The sequence below is a fragment of the Phascolarctos cinereus genome, unplaced genomic scaffold (assembly GCF_003287225.1).
Source record: "Phascolarctos cinereus isolate Bilbo 61053 unplaced genomic scaffold, phaCin_HiC Scaffold_9;HRSCAF=440, whole genome shotgun sequence".
Taxonomy (NCBI): domain Eukaryota; kingdom Metazoa; phylum Chordata; class Mammalia; order Diprotodontia; family Phascolarctidae; genus Phascolarctos; species Phascolarctos cinereus.
Genome location: NW_027556402.1, coordinates 30,213,254 through 30,230,573, shown reverse-complemented (window position 1 = coordinate 30,230,573; position 17,320 = coordinate 30,213,254). Strand labels below are relative to the sequence as shown.

At 42.2% G+C, this 17,320-nt stretch overlaps 1 protein-coding gene across 1 annotated transcript in view; it reads left to right on the top strand.

Moving 5' to 3' along the window:
* Positions 1–8,064: 8,064 nt before the first annotated feature.
* The window catches only part of NFKB1 (nuclear factor kappa B subunit 1), a 159,613-nt gene continuing 150,357 nt past the window's right edge, over positions 8,065–17,320 (top strand). Inside the window, 1 exon segment of the mRNA XM_020988300.2 lies at positions 8,065–8,688. The gene's annotated coding sequence lies outside the window, so the exon portion shown is untranslated.

Genomic DNA, 17,320 nt, shown 5'->3' with positions numbered 1-17,320 from the left:
AGTGTGTCATTTTTCATCTTCGTGTCTCCAGTAATATAACAAATTTCTAACGTGACAAATGACGATTCACCACAACAGATGTTAGTCGTCATGTGGGCAAGTTGTATATGTGGGAGGGGCTTAACAAAGATTCATCAAATAGAATGTTTGCAGTGGTTGGGAAGCTGGATTAGATGACCTAAGAAAGTCCATTCCAGTGATAATTCTATTAACTGTAATGTATTCAATTCAATTAACAATGCAATTAATTGTAATTGTAATATAGAACATTATAATTCTATATAGTCTAATAGTAACTAATTGTAACAGAATATTATAATTCTATTATAGGATTTAAAAAAATTCCTTTATCTTTTCTGTTAGAAACTGTTTTTTAAAAGGAAAATATGAATCCGTCTCCACGACCAACACAAATGTGTGTTTTTTTTCTTTTTTTCTATTTAGGTGAGGCAATTGGGGTTAAGTGACTTGCCCAGAGTCACACAACTAGTATTAAGTGTCTGACAGCAGATCTGAACTCAGGTCCTCCTGACTCCACCTAGCTGCCCCTTGTGATTTTTTTTCTAATTTAAAAATTGGCAAATAATTCCTAAATATCTGCTAAGATTTTCCAGCTATTACTTTAAGTATGAGGAAGATCAGTCCACATAAAATACTTGCAGAAAATTATTTTGACCGAGAGTAAACTAATGGTTTAAAATATTTTCTTTGCGTGAAATATGGGCACCATTAAAACATAATGAGGCTAAGATTTCCCAAATGGAGACAAAATGGTCAGTCATACCATTTGAACTTGGGCTTCAGCAAGCCTTTATCAAGTTCCTCTCAAAGTCTGTCTGATTTCTAACACGACAAATGGTGATTTACTGGAACAGATGTTCGTTGTCATGATGATAGGCTCCTCCAGATGTTTCCTCTGTCACAGTAAGAATGTAGGACACCTTTTAGATTTCTTCCACCTTATTAACATTTTCTCCATCACTTTCTTATGTTTAGACAATCAACAAAATAATCAAGCAAGCCCTGATTCGTAGTGTTTTCTGATTTCTAAGGTGAAAATGCTCACCCTGAAAATTTAGCAGTTGACTCCTGAGCTTGAGCTGGCTCCAGCACACTCCTCGTCCTCTTGAAGAGGTGTGCACAGCGGAAGCAGATGAACGCGCAGCAAAGGCAAATGCAGAGCTTACCCTCGTTCCAAAGATAGGTGACCTTTCCAGAAAAGTATAAAGTCAACCCCTTATCCACAAAGCTTGCCATCCAGAAATCTGGGTTTCCCTAGAAAATGTTAGATCCCCATCTCAGTCCAAGCCAGTAGAAGGTATCCATTTAATAAAGCTCTCTTACTAAAGTTAAGTGGTTTAGCGCTTTTTAGTTGCTGATTTTTTCAGTTTTAAGGGCAATTCTCCCTCTTTCCAGTTGGAGTGATTGGTATTACCATTGCTTTCCAGGTTTTTGAGACTCCATGACTCAAAAATATTCTAGTTTCTTCATATAGCTTACAAGAGATAAGGGCTCCTTTGCCTTTCTGTTTTGGTGTTGTTCAGCTGTTTCAGTTGTGTCTGACTTTTCATAACCACCATGAGGAGTTTTCTTGGCAAAGATACTGGAGTGGGTTGCCATTTCCTTCGCCAGCTCATGTTACAGATGAGGAAACCGAGGCAAACAGAGTGAAGTGACTTGCCCAGGGTCACACAGCTAGGAAGTATCTGAGGCTGGACTTGAGTCTTCCTGACTTTAGGCCTGGCACTCTATCCACTGTACCACGTAGCTACCCTCTCCTGAGTTTAGTTAGCTGTTAATCACAGAATTCAATGAGTGATGTGTCAAATTCTAGGCTACCAACACTAGGGAGACACATGTTGATTCTATTAAACTCCATTTGTTGGATTTCAGTTTGTTCTCTCTACTTGGCAAAAGCCAAATTCTTCAGTTATGGAATTTAGAGCTGGGAAAGTACTTGCAAACTCATCTTATCCATCCCCTTCACCTCACAGATATGGAAAAGGAAGGCCTAGAGAGATTATGGAATTTACCTAAAGTCATACAGGCAGTAAATATCAGAGCCAAGCCTCAAGCTATGTCCCACATACTTCATACCACATTACTCTTCTCTTCTAATGCACATTTAAACAAAATATCCATGAATAGCTACAGGGCACATTAAAAAATAAGTAAACAAGCAGAGGTTGTTGGTGAGAAAAAATAAGTGATAGGAGAAATGTGAATAGCGAGACTTCCAACCTGGGCCCAGTCTGGGCTTCGATTTTGCCCCCAGGAGAGTCAGAGACTAAAATAAAAGGAGGGAGACCAGATGTTCAAAGTCACTTCCAGCTTTTACATTCTTCTGATTCACTTGTGCCTACCTCTAGACAGTCTGGCCTACTGCTGTACATGTAACAGGCTTTCATTAAGTACTGTATTTCTTAAATGAGGAACAAGGAAAAAAATACTTTGTGCATTAATTTGCATCTCTAACCTACATAGGGAGATTAATTCTTAGCCTTTCCTCTGGGAACAAACAATCCAGAGCTCCCAAGAGAGTTCTTAAAGCATATTGGCAGGGCTTCATAACACAAAGACAAGCCATACCCTACATAGCAGAGCTGCTTTCTCCCATTATATCCTTAGGACTGTGCTTAGGGGTTAGTGAGCAGACACAGGCATATATATATATACATATATATATATGTGTGTGTGTGTGTGTATGTGTGTATATATACATACATATACATACACACACACACACACACACACACACACACACACACACATATAATTTCTGTAATTTTGAATTCCTCTGCTACTCCCTGCCAAACCACATACTAGTCTCCTCCTCTTCCTAATAATGACTCTAAGGTCAACCTTAAAAGCTGGACAATAGGGTGCGTTTTCTGGAACATTGGCTCAGACTTTCTGATTTCCCTCCCCAGTCCTTTACTCCAGAAAGTCATTGCTTTGTGCTGTGTTAGAGTATCCCTAAGTATCATTACAAGTTGCCTCAAATGCATTTGCTGCCGTTCAGTTGTTTCAGTCTCAGCACCTTTCCTGAGTGGGTGGAGAAGAAAAAGTGTTGTAATCCTGAAAACAATACATATGTGTGTGCAGTATTTAAATGGGGGGTCGAGGGGAGGCAGGCATATGAGCTCCCTAGGGGGTGGAGAGGGTAGTTCTGAAGTGGAAGGGAGGAGAGTGAGCAAAGAGGTGTCTACAGAGGCAACTTGTGACCTCCAGGTGCACCTTAATTTTTCTGGTTCTCTTGGCCTGTGTGGACAAATCCTCCCACCGCCCCCCCCCATCCCAGTTCAGCTATAACTGGGATTTTTCCCTAAAGGGAAAACTGTTAAGCAAAGAGAAAACAAAACAAATCACAAAACAAAGAGCACAGAGGTATTTTCCTAAGGTTACTCCAGTCTGGCCACAGATTGGTTTTGTTGACATTTTGAATTCTTGTTCCAGGTTCTTACCTCAACCCTTTCCCTAAGATCTCTACCCACCAGTTGTAGCACCGTTTTTCTCCCTCTCAGTTTCCTCATTTGTAAAATGCAATCCCTTCATGCTCTGAAGTATAACAGCCTGCTATGATCTGGTCTAAAAGTTAGCATGGATATCCAGTCTTACTAGAAGACTCGCAGCCTCACAGGCAGATGTGGTCACCCCTGAGTTCTCAAGTCCCTTTTGTCTCTCCTATGATACTACATTTGACCAGAATTGGAAGTAAGCTGGTCTTGTCTAAACTACTGGAAAATGGTTGTCTAAACCATTTAGAAAACCAGTGGAAATTGCACTGAACTTGGAATTCAAAATACTTTCTACATGTAAGAGCTTGGGCAAGTCACAATCTCTGAGGCTTAATTTCCTCAGCTGTAAAACAGAAGGAATAAAATACACTGGAGTCTCCCTCCTTCACTGAAGTTTCCTCCAAGGCTAGTCGGTCATTCAGCAAACATTTATGTGCCAGACATATGTTCTAAGCAATAGAGATTTTAAAAAGGCAAAAATAAGAAACAAAATCAGTTTCTTCTCCCAAGGAGCTTACTGTCTAACATGAAATAAATAACATGAAATAAACTGGAGATACCCAATAGAGGATAGGGCCTAGAGTTAAAGGGGGAATCTAGAAAGGCTTCTTCTAGAAAATGCTTTTTCAGCAGAGACTTGAAGAGAGTCAAGAGGTAGAGGGGAAGAGGGAGAGAGTTCCAGACATAGAGGACAGCCAGTGAAATACACAGAGTGGGGAGGTGGAGTGCCTTGTTCATGGAAGAGCAAGGAGGTCAGTGTCTCTGGATCAAAGATTATGTGAATGAGAGTCAGGCATAAGAAACTAGAGAGGAGTCCAGATGTGAAGGGATTTGAATGCCAGACGGGGCTTCTTGTATTCGATAGGGTGTCATTGGTGTTTACTGAAGTGAGGCGGCGATTCGGTCAGACCTGCTCTTTAGGATAATTTGACAGCTAAGTGGAGGATGCATTGTACCGAAGAGAAGACCAACCAGCAGGCTCCTATAAGGCTAGATGTGGGATGAAAAACAGGCTGCACTAAAGTGGTCAGGAGAGAGAAAAGGGACATATGTGAGAGATGGTAAAATTGAGAGAACAGATTTGATATGGGGGGTGAGAGAGAGTGAAGGGTCAAGGATGGTACCCTTAGGCTGTGAGCCTGAGGGACTGGGAGGAGTAATAGAGAAGCTGGGAAGAGGAGAGGATTTAAGGGAAGTGCTAATGAGTTCAGTTTGGGTCATGTTGAGATTAAAAACAGATTCCCCTCTCTCTTCCCTGTCTTAAAGTTCTAACCAAGTCCCTGTTTCTGGTCTGATGGATGCAATAAGCTCTAAACTCCTTAGTAGAGTAGAAATGGCTACTATACTTTGAATCCAAGGACTAAATCCACCTTCTGTCATTTATAAGCTCCACCCACTTCCCCAGGTTCTTTTTCATGACTCATCCTCTGGTGCCCTTCCCACCTCTCCCCTCCCTAACCCCAGAAGGGTGACATTTCGTGAGTAAGCTTACTATAGAAAAAATACTTCATGAATATATTAATAACAACATACTTTCTATCAAGCCATAAGAGGTTCTTTTTTCCCGTGGGGATTTACACAAATATTAGGCAATTTCCTCAGAACTAGAACTTTTCCTTAGAGTAAAATGTGTAGAGTTGTTCTTCAGTTCAACAGACTTATAAAACACCATGCTGAGCAATGAAGGAGATACAGTTTAGATAAGACACAGCCCTTGTTCTCATGAAATCTACAGTTTTAGTAGGGAGCCATGACCAGTACACAGATAAGTTTAAAACAAAATAGTAAGTGACAAAGGCATTAAAAATATATAAAACAAAGTGGCTGGTGAGGTCCTGGGGGTGGGGAGGAGGAGTCCTTACTGACTTAGAATCAAGGAAAACTTTGTAGAGGAAAAAACATTTGAGTTATAAACTTTATGGAACTCAAAAGTGGGACAGCACATTTATAAAATTTAAATGTTTGGACTTTTAGAGGTCACAGTCATCCCTCAAACAGAAATAAACGAATCTTATAATTTCCCTCAGCTGTGATAAAACCTCATCTTACCTCTAACCCCCTTTCCTTACCCATCAGTGAAATTTTCTGTTTTGGGTAACATCTCACAGCCCCCTTCCTGAGCTGTAATAATCAGAAGCAGCCCTGGGTATATTTGAGAAGAATAAAGAGGCACAGAGAGCTAATAACTTGATCAGTCTGGGAATCTGAAAATGAGAGGCAGGACCACACCCCAAGAAGCTCCTCAATTTCCAGGCCTCTTTGCCAAGTTCTTTCCATGAGAGGAAACTGCCATCAACCCAGTAATTTAGATCCTGGTCATCATTACCTAATCAAGATTAGATTGGTTTAAAAAAATACATTATCAATTGAACTTTTCTTTCTGTGTTGGTGGAGTGGATTTAGGGTGAAGGTAGCATGAATAGGGAAACAGGAAGGCTTCTTGTATGAATTCCAGAAGCCTGGTTAGAAAAAAACCTCTGATCTCTATTTCTTTTTAGTATAGCTGGTCTAGGCCTAATGGCAATTCTTCTTTTCTTTTCTTTTATTCTGAATTACATGTAAAAACTATTTTTAACATTCATTTTAAAAAATTTTGAGTTCTAAATTCTTCCCTCCCTCTCCTCCCTCCTCCTTCAGAAGGCAAGCAATTTGATATAGATTATACATGTATAGACATGCAAAATATATTTCCATATCAACCATGTTGCAAAACAGGCAAGAAAAAAAAAACAAGAAAAAGAAAGTTTAAAAAGTATGCTTTGATCTATATTCAGACTCCATTAGTTCTTTCTCTGGAAGTGGATAGCATTTTTCATCGTAAGTCCTTTCAGAATTGTCTTGGATTGCTGAGAACAGCTGAGTCATTCAAGCTGATCATCATACAATATTGCTGTTACTATGTATGATGTTCTGGTTCTGTTCACTTCACTTTGCATCAGTTCATGTACATCTTTTCATATTTTTCTGAAATAATCCTGCTCCTCATTTCTTATAGCATAATAGTATTCCATCACAATCATGTATATCACAACTTGTTCAGCCATTCCCCAATTGATGGGTGTCCCCTCAATTTCCAATTCTTTATTACCACAAAAAGAGCTGCTATAAATACTTTTGTCCATGTATAGGTCCTTTTCCTTTTCCTTTTTCTTTGATCTCTTCAGGATACAGACCCAGTAGGAGTACTACTTGGTCAAAGGGTATCTGCAGTTTTATAGCTCCCGAGGCTGCTCTCCAGGATGGATGGATCAGTTCACAACTCCACCGAGAGAATTAGGTCATTATTCTTCAATGAATCTGTAAATCTCCTAGATGTCAATATTTCACCCCATCTGCTACCCACATCTCATGTGGACTGACTTTTCCCCAAGGTCTGCTAGAGGCCACCTACCAGAAGGCCCACCGAAAGAACTGTATATTTGTGTGACCCTGGGAAAATGAGGTCTCCCCAGGGCTTAATGGCAAATCGCATTTATACATAAAATTTTAAATTTATACCTCATATTATATACATAATCTTATTGGATCTTTACACCACCAGGCATTGTACAAATGTGTTGGGTTCAACTGCTTCTGAGGTCCCTTTCAGCTATCAAGCTATGTTCCTACCCATGACCAGAAAAAGGAGGCCTGGGCTGGTCATATCTAAACGGCTATGACTATTGAGAAGGCAGAACAGTAGAGCCTCAATAGCACTGGATTTGGAACCCAAAAGGCTTACCATTCTCTGAGCCTCAGTTTCCCTATCTGTATAATAGAAGGAACAATATTCACATTGCATCCTAGGACTTTCAGGCTTGAATGCGGCCATGTATGCAAAGGAAAGCAGTGTTTCAAAGCCCTAAGTTAGTAGAAGTGATGACCCTTATCATCATCATCATTATTGTACATACTTTTAATAAACATCCCCATGGGGGATCATTACAGACAAAATTTAAGGTGAGAGTTTTTTTGTTTTGAGGGTTTTTTTTGTGTCACAGATTTCAAATCCTGTAAATGGATAATCCTTGAGCCTATATTTGTTATAAAATGTGAATTATTATTAAAAATAATAGTTAGAATTTACATTAGTGCTTTTACAGTTATCAAAACGCTTTACACATATTATCTCACTTGATCCACTTGAACAACAACCCATGGAGGTAGGTCCTATTATTAGTCTTGTTTTACAGAGGTAGAAACTGAGGCAGACAGCGGTGGGGTGACTTGTCCACGGTTACACAGCTAGTGCCTTGGGGCTGCTTTGAAATCGAGTGAGGCTTGGTCTGCTACTGCGCACAACAACAGACGTGAGCGTGGGGGACCCTTAATGGGTCCCCAGCAAGTGCGCGGCTGCCCCCGCTCAGGTACTGCAGCCAGAGCCGCCAGATCCCGGGGACGATGGCCCCCGCCCAGCAGCTGGCCCCGGGCCTCGCAGCGCCCGGCACTAGCCGGCGAGGCCGAGGGACTGGAACAAGGTGCGCGCGGCCAAGTTCAAGTCCCTCCTCCCGTCCCTGACGTTGAGCTCCGCTCCGCTCCGGGGAAGGGGGCTAGGAGCGCAGGCCGGAGAGGGGGCGCAGAGGCAACCCCAGTTCCTCGTCCGCAGCCCTGCCCCCCAGGAGAACGGGCTTTCCCCGCCCCCGGACTGGGAGTGTGTGAGTGTGTGTGTGTACGCGTCTGGCCTTGCTCGCTCTCTCCGGCTCAACGTCAGTGGGAATTTCCAGCCAGGAAGTGAGAGAGTGAACGAGAGAAAGAGAGAGAAGTGCGCCCGCAAGCCGCTAGCAGGAAGGGGAGGTTTCGCCACCCGAGGGCCAGGGGACGCGCTGACAGCTTCCCCCTTTCCCCTTCCCGTCGCTCGGTCCCGCCCGCCCGCAGTCCAGTCTGCCGCCCGAGCTGCTCCGGGGAGAGCGCACGAGCGAGCGAGCCGCGACTGCGGGGCGCCCGCGGCGGCCGCTGGACAGGGCGCTTGGGCAGCGGCTCCCCTCGGCTCCCCTCGGCTCCCCTCGCCTCCCCGGCCCGGGCTGCGGGACATGCGCTGTGCTGCCTGCTGCTAGGCTCCGCGGGGCTGAACCACGCGCGCAGCTCGCCCGCCTGCTCTGACTTCTGCGGTCAGCCCTCCCCTGCTCCTCGCCGGACCCGAGCGGGGAGCCGGGACGAGCTGGGAGGCCCTGAAGAGTAGCTCCCCCAAAGGGTAAGAACAAAGTTGGGGCCAGGGGAGGGGGGAGGCTCTTCCTGCGAGAGAAGGTGCGGACAAGTGCGGCTCTTCACGCTGAGTCCCCCCACACTTGCAGATCCCCACCCCGCCGTCCCCCGAGTCTAGACTTCCTCATTCCTGCCCGACCCGCCGGAGGAGGTTGACACCAGTTGCGAGGTGCATGGGATTGGTGAGCGAGGAGGGAAAAGGCAGCCGGGGACCCGGGATGGTGCGCCCAGGGCCGTGTGGTTTGGCCAGTTGAATTTTTTCCCCCCAACCCATTTCACCTCCTCCAACCTTTCGAAACGAGGAAAAAAAATCTGGGCATGTTGGATGGCAGCTGCTGGGGAGACTTCATTTTTGTTTTGGGGGGGAGGTTAGAGTTTGACGGGGGGGAAGGGAATGACTAAGGACGAACGTTTGTGTGCATGTGTGCGCGAGTATCGTGTGTGTGTGTCTTGGGGGGGGTGTTTTGAGTGAAGTGCGGAACCTGATTTTTATCCAAGGGCATTTTACGAAATGAAGGCAGAAGAGAAGGCTACCGATTTCTCTTCATTTGAAAACCCTCTAGTTTCCAAGTCTTGTTAGCTATCTGCCATCCCCCAACTGAAAATGGGCCCATTCTTCACCGGGACCTCTGGTTATCTTTCCAGAAAGATTAAGTCTACAGGGGCGTTCCAAGACCCCCAGAAAGACATTCTGAAAAAAGGAGGTGGGAGTTCTTAATGCAGTCGCTAAATCAAGTTACTTAGTCCGATGATTAGTTCATTAGATAAAACGTGGTGGTGCTGGCATATAAACAGGGTGTCCCAAAACTCGGAGTGCAGTTTTAAGGTTTAATAGCCATAGTTTAAGCTAACGCTGCATAGCTGTAGTTCAAGTTTTTGAAGGTTTAAAGCTGATCTCGTAAGTATGATCTTTGTATAATAAAATTAATTTGCACTCTGGGTTTTCTGTTTCATGTTTGAAATAACCTGGATATCAAATACAGTTGTTTGTTTTTACTGGATATGTGAAGGTTCAGTAGAAACCACCAATTTAGGGTTCAGTTCAACTTAATGGATTTTTATCAAAGTAGCTGATTTCAAATCTTGGTCTATTTACTGTATAGTAAATCTAGGAATATAATATGAAAAGTGGCAGTTGAACCATTTGCTATTTTAGAATAAGCCTGTGATCCTCCCAGAATCCAAATGTTTTCCACTGTTTTTGGAAGCAAGGTACTCCCAGTTGGTGAAACAATGTTACTCAGAGAGCCAGTGTTCTTCTAGAGTAGCAAGGTTGTTTGCTTGTTTGTCCTGTTGAAAGAAAACTTGATCAAAATTCAAGGGCTGTGCTGAAGCATGTTGTTGAGACTTAATTTTATAATTCTTCGTATCCTGTTATTTGACGTTAGTCATTTTTAAAGCACCTACTATGTGTCAGCCTCTTGGCTAAAAAACACAGGGATACCAAGAAAGGCAGAAAGACTGTCCTTCCTTTCAAGGAGCTCAGAGTGTCATGGAGGAAATAACACATAAACAAAAGTTGAAAATTGAGGGGGAGGGTGGAGAGGATACCCTGCATAAGAGAAGATTGAAGTTCTGAAGCCAGGTGATGCCCTGGGGCCCCTCCTTAAGTGGGGGGAGGATCTGGGAAGAGGTCACCTATGTCCATCCTCTACCCTGTGCAGTTATAGGAAGCCCCTCCAAGGGTTAGGAGATATTTAAGGAGGCTCGAGTGTCAGAGTTAGTTCCATCTTTCAGGAAGATGAGTTTCTGGAGACAATGATGAATCCCAGGAGAATATCCAGGTGGCAAATGATGAAGTAACTGCCCAATTCCAAACCAGTTGAATTGTTTTGACTGTCTTCTCTGTAATAGAGAAAAAATTCCACTGATATAGAGTGGAACAATTAACTTGAGCCTAGTGTGTTTGGAAAGACAGAATTTGGGAAGAGGAATTTGTTGCATTTGTTTTTCATGTATACATGCAACTGAATTGTTAAAATGCAAAGAAGGTGTGTACTGAGAAGAGATATGCTAGGCCTTTTCTTGAAATGATCAGTCAGTTAGATTTTATTTATAATTATCTGCTCAGTATTGATAGACCTTCAACTCATATTTATTTGGCAGAATGTCTACCTGAGCTATGGAGAGCTTCAACCAGCAAGACAGTTTCTTGTGAAGGAAAGGCTACCTTCACAAAGTGTATAAATGTAGTGAATGAATGAAAAAAGCATTGACTTAAAATAATGTAAGTTCTGGAATCTTATCATAAATCCTTGGTAATGTCTTTTAAAAATGTTTGTTATCCTCAGAATCATTTCTGGACACAGAAACCACAGATGTTATAGCTGGAAGAGACTTTAGAAATCATGTATTCTAACCCTCTCATTTTGTAGACGGGAAAACTGAGTTCCACATAGGCTGTGATTTATCTAAGTTCATACAGCAAGTTAATGGCAAAGCTAGAAATGAGTTTTTACTCTCATTCTGTGATTGTTCATCTGCTTCTGTATTGTTGTGGTCACTTCTAAGGCTTTCATCTGCTGTTTTTTAATTGCTTATTTTACTTTCAAGCTACTTGCCCAAATATTTACCACAAGCTAAAGCAGCCTTTATTTTTCAAGTCCTGGTGGTAGATATTGGAGCACATTTACAAAGTAGCCAAGTCCTCCTCTCCTGTGGTAATACCATTGGGATCTTTGAGCCAACTTGCTTTATACTGATTGTTCAGTCATGTTCCAGTCTTTGTGACCTCATTTTTGGGGTGTTCTTGGCGAAGATAGTGGGGTAACTTGCCATTTCCTTCTTCAGCTTATTTTACAGATGAGGAAACTGAGGCAAACAGGGTTAAGTGACTTGCTCAGGGTCACACAGCTAGTAAGTGTCTGAGGCCAGATTTGAACTTAGGTGCTCTTAACTCCAGGCCCAAGCTCTATTCACTGTACCACCTGGCTGCCTTCATACTTCTGAGCTCTTTAAAAAATACCTGCCCCAATGTCTGAATTACAGTTGACCAAAATTAATTAGTCTGAAATGCGGCAGGCTTTTAAATATGGTGATCACAGATCTAATTGTATCAGAAACTGGTAACACAGAGAGAATTGTTATGTTTTCCAGCTCCCTTAAAGGATTATAGATTTAGCTCTAAAAAGGACCTTAAAAGCCATCTAGTCCGAGCCTTTCCAGTTTTGGAGAGTAACTTAGGTAGCCAGTGGGAGGCCTGAGATTTGATCCGAATATATTCACACTGAAGTCCTGAGTAAGTTTTTCAGAGGATTCCACAGTAGCTACATGGTGCAGTGGATAGAAAACTGAACTTGGAGTCAAGATCTTTGCTCAAATGTGTCCTGAGATACCCGGTAGCTGTGGGAACTTGGGCAAGTCACTTACCTTGACTCAGTGACCCAAGCTACTGACTCCATGCCTCAGTTTCCTCTTCTGTAAAATGAGGTTCATGATAGCACCTACCTCATAGGGTTGTTATAAGGCTCAGATGAGTTAACATGTAAAGTAGTTTGCAAATCTTGAAGAACTACATAAATACTCACTATTATCACTTTTCCTGAATTGCTGAAAGGATTCATTTCCCTTTGCAAAATCCTCCTATTTCTAAAGGATGTAACGAGTTGTATTTTCATATTGTTAATGCATGTGTTAAGTGCCATGGAAAAAGAACAACTCAGTATGTTCACTTGGCCTATAACCTGCATTTCACTGCTGTTTCATCAGCTCCCTGAGAAAAGTGTAGTACACATTTACAAAGCATTTCCAGATTACTTTTAAAAAGATTCTCTTTTCATTCCTCTTAAGGAATCTGTGTATTCACAACAGTTTTCAGACCAGAAAAATGCCTATACTATATTTCAAACACATATTTTTTTTTGAAAGTATTCATAAAATATTGGCTTCTGGGAGAAGTGATTGCTTCATACTGATCAACTGAAATCTAATTAGCAGGAACAGAAACAAACAAGGGATTTAAAAATTTTAAAATTTAGATTCAGAGGTGTGGAAGATAAATGACTTCATTTGGCAAATAAAATAACTGTAAAAATAAATTTCTCTTACTGCGTACAGAAAATGTCTGTGGAAACTTTCCTTTCATTTTGAATTTACCAGATGCTTTAAACTTTGAAAGGAGATAGTTCATTACAGGAGGGAAATATCTGGAGATTGAGACTATTTGGGTATTGAGCCTAATGCTGAGCAAGCCTGACTTATCCCCCTTTGGACTAGATCCAATGGGAGTCCTAACAGGAAGGGTTGCATATGTGGAAGAGGTGGAAAGAGAGATGCTAAATTGGTCCCATTTTATCAGGCAGATGTTTCTTGTTAAGTGACTTACAAATGTAGTTGAATTACAGAAAGTAGACAATTTCAGAGATCATTTATTCCAGGGGTGGGGAACCTGGGGCCTTGAGGCCACACGTGTCCCTCTAGGCCCTCAAGTTTGGCCCTTTGACTGAATCCAAACTTGGCAGAACAAATCGCCAAGGATTTGTTCTATAAAACTTGGACTCAGTCCAAAGGCCGCACCCAAGGATCTAGAAGGCCACACGTGGCCTTGAGGCCCCAGGTTCCCCATTTAAGACAGATCCCAGGTTTGCTGAATAGCATTGACTTCTCTACCACTAGCTCCCCTTTATATGTTATCTTCTCTCACTAGAATATAAACTCTTTGAGATTAGGGATTATTTTGCTTGCTTATATATGTATACCTCGTATTTTAGCCCAGTGCTTGGAACATAATAAGTACTTAATAAATTCTTTGTCTCTGTCTCTCATCTATCTCTGTCTCTGTCTCTCCTCTCTATGTCTCTATCACCTATTTCTTTATTTTTCTTTATCTCTCCATCTATCTAAATGTTGCAGTCTGAGAGGTTGAGATCCCTCACAGACCAGAGTACAGGACAGGTCTTCTGGAATGAATTCACAGACTCAAGCATTCTTTAAGTCAAGGTGGCAAAGATTTATTGTTATGCTTTTCAGCGGGCAAGGATTCTTAAGGAACCTGCAAGAGACTGAGGATGGAGCTAGGGTTTATATGGAAAAGGGCATGAGAAAGAAGTGCCAGGGACACTGATGAGGTAATCTAAAGGTCCAGGTGCCTTTGGGATCTATGGATGAGGAAGTACAGGGAGTATACCGGACAGGGAGGGAGATGACAGAGGTATGGATCTTTGGAGTCTGGCAGGAGGAAGAGTCCTTGGGCTGGCCAAGGACACAACTCCTTAGGCTGAACAAGGCATCCCTCTTCCTCTGTCTGGATGGGAGAATGCTCTGCAACAAGGGAAAGCTTTCTTACAAGACAGGAACTTACTCAGAAATTGGGAGGCTTCCAGAGACATGATCTGAGGGCTGAGGCCTGAGCAGCCCAGCACTCTCTCACCCAGCTTTGTGTAGCTGCACCAGGGAGAGAGATAAGGGTCTTGCTGAGGCCCACGCATGAGTAACTGCTAGGCACAGTGTCCTCGGGCTGGGGAGTAGTTGTCAGAGACAGTGTGTCTGAGACTAGGGAGAAACTGGGGTCCACGTACAAGTACAAGCGCCCAAACACCCCATCATACCTACCTATCTGTAATCTGTCTTTATCTGTATCTGTCATTTATCTAGCATCTGCCTCTCATCTCTCTACCTACCTATCTGTAATCTGTCTTTATCTGTATCTGTCATTTATCTAGCATCTGCCTCTCATCTCTCTACCTACCTATCTCCCATCTATTTATCTTAGCAGTGCTATAGGTTGTCAGTTATATTTTAATCTCTCCTCCTTGAGCTGTTCTTTATTATTCTTGATTTAGCACCATTTACAAATTATTGGTCAGTTATATTATTCTTAAATTAGAAAAAAAAAATCTGCCTTCTAGACTGGTAGATAAATATTGTCATTCTCTGTAACACACCAGAGAGTCTTTGCTGCTTGAGTTGGTCAGCAAGCTTCAGTAGAATGGTGACCATTAATCTGGAGAAGTGATCAGAGCATCACAGAACCTTAAAGTGAGAAAGGACCTCAGAAATGAGTAAGTTCAGCCCATGCCTGAGTAAGCATCCTTTGTGCGTCGTTTTTGAAAGCTTCTCAGCTTGAACATCTCCAACAAAGGATTGGCTTGTCCTTCCCAAAGCAGCTCATTGCTAAGCATTACCTAATTAGGTAAATAGGGAGAGTTCTACAGGGTTTAACCACATTTTTCCTTACAGGTAACCTGAATTTGTCTCTGTCCTTTTCATCCCCTGCTTCTAACTTTGACCTCTGTTGTTGTTTGTTCTTCGTTCTCAAGGAGGGCTGTGACATCAGGGAGGTGACGCCATGATGTGCAATTGAATTTGATTTGAGAGAGGGAAGGCTGTGTAGTCACCAGCCTCGATCTCTCCTCTGGAGCCATCTGGGTCCAGTGGCCAAATATAGATCAGGACAGCTGGAGATGACCCAACTTTGACCTTTAGGACTAAACAGACCCAGGCTTTTCCAAGTGATGGTCCTGCAAGTACACCTCAGTCTTCTCTGCCCTAGACTAGATGTTGCCTCTTGCTCCCCATGAATTTTCAACATTTTCTCCTCTCTCATTGACACAGCCTTTATATAGACTTACACAGGCTTCCGGTCTGCCATACCTGGAATAATCTTCTTCCTAACTTCTGCCTCAGAGAATCCCTACCTTTCTTTCAAAGCACACGACACAGGTATGAACTCTTTTCCTGCTCTGCTGTTGTTCATGCTCTCAACCCTAGAAATTACTTTGTATGTATTTTGCATATACTTCTTTTTGTATGTAGTTTTCTCCCGTAGATCATAGGCTTCTTGAGGACATGGATTCTTTTGCTTTTGTCTTTGTCCCCAGTACCTACTAGAGTGCCTTGCACAAATCAGGTAGTCAGTAAATGCAGATAGACTGCTGCAAAGACCTGAGTTCAAATGTGACCTTAAGCACTGACTAACTGTGTGACCCTGGACCAGTCACTTAAACTTTATCTGCCTTAGCTTTCTGAATGATAAAATAGGGAGAATAATTGTACCTCCCTCCCAGAGTTGTTTCTCACAGATGAGATAATTATTATCACAAAATTATATTGTCACAAGTGAGATGATATTTATAAAGTAATTACATAGCACAGTGCCTGGCTTAGAGCAGGCACTTAATAAATGCTTGTTCCATTCCTAACCTTACTCACCATTTTATGTCCTTTGGTTGCATTTCAGCTGATCAGTGTATTTCTGAAAACATGGCGCCCACATTTGAACATAATAGTCTAAATGTCTGACCAGGTTAGACTACAACAGGACTATTTGGAAAGTTTTTTAAAATCCCTTCAAGACTCAGCTCATGCCATCTTCTTCATAAAGCCTTTCCAAATTCCCCTAGCTGCTGGTTTACCCCTTCTGAAGACTACGTTGTATTCATTTTGTTTGCATTCTATATAATGTACAGGTTGTCACAAGAGTCTTTGTGCAATTATAAATCTTTAAAGCTTCAAACTCAGGTGTCCATCTTGCCTCCTCCTTAGAATGCTGGTTCCTTGAAGGCGTGGGATGCTTTCCTTGTGTCTTTGTGCATCCCCAGAGTTTAGTACAGTGTTTGGAACATTGTAAGAACTTAACGCATGTTGGTTGGTTGACCCAGATGGTAGGTTGCTTTTTTTAGCTTTTTTTTGTCACCTTGCTGGTTCATATGAGCTTATGGTCCATTAAAATAAAATCCCCAGATTTCTTTTCCATGTTCTGCTTAGCACTGCCCCCTCGTTCTGTACCTTTGCCATTGCTGCTGTTGTTTTTAGCCATACTGCAAATCTTAAAATTTATTCTTCTCAGATTGAGTCTCTTGACACATTTATTCATTGTGTTGACTATCCCTCTCAACTTTGGGTCCTCTGTCAATTTCAGAAGCAAATTATCTGTGTCTTTGTCTAGGTCACTGGCAAAAATGTGAACAGATCAGGATGTAGGTTAAATCCATGGGCCATCCACTAAAGACCCTACCTCCAAGTTGATGACGACCCACTGATAATGGGTCGGTGTCAACTTGACAACTGAACCGTAATGAATGATGACTTCTCTTTGGGTTAAGGCAATCAGCCACCTACCTGAAGCCATCTAACTACTCTCATCCTTTCCGTATCTCTCCATCTTGTCTGCAAGGACAATTCAAGAGACTTTGTAAAATGTATTGTTGGAATCTATGGATCCTGTGTTCGTGTCATTCTCCTGATGTAGGTTGCTTAGATGGAGTAGTATGGCATCACAAATCATGAGGGTGTTTTTTTTAAGTTAGTAAATACACAGTTGTGAAAGTACATAATTAGCTTGGTACATTTTTTGAAGCTGATTTGACCTAATTCTTGAATGTTCTGTGATTGTCTAATAACAGCTTCCTTATGCAAACAGGTATTATGTTATCAAAATTCTGTGCGCTGTGCTGAACACATTCCAATTTAGTACTGTTAATGCTTTGGATTTTTCTGTAACTATGAGCAGTGTCTTTTGCTAAGTACTGTGGATGCAAAAGAAAAAAAATGTTCCTGCTTTCAAAAAGGTTCCATTCCTAGTTAGGAGGAGGTCTATTGGCATGAGAAGTTAGGGATCTAGTAACTGCAAAGATCAGTCAGTGAGTAAGTATTTACTAAGCTCCCACTTTGTGCCAGGCATT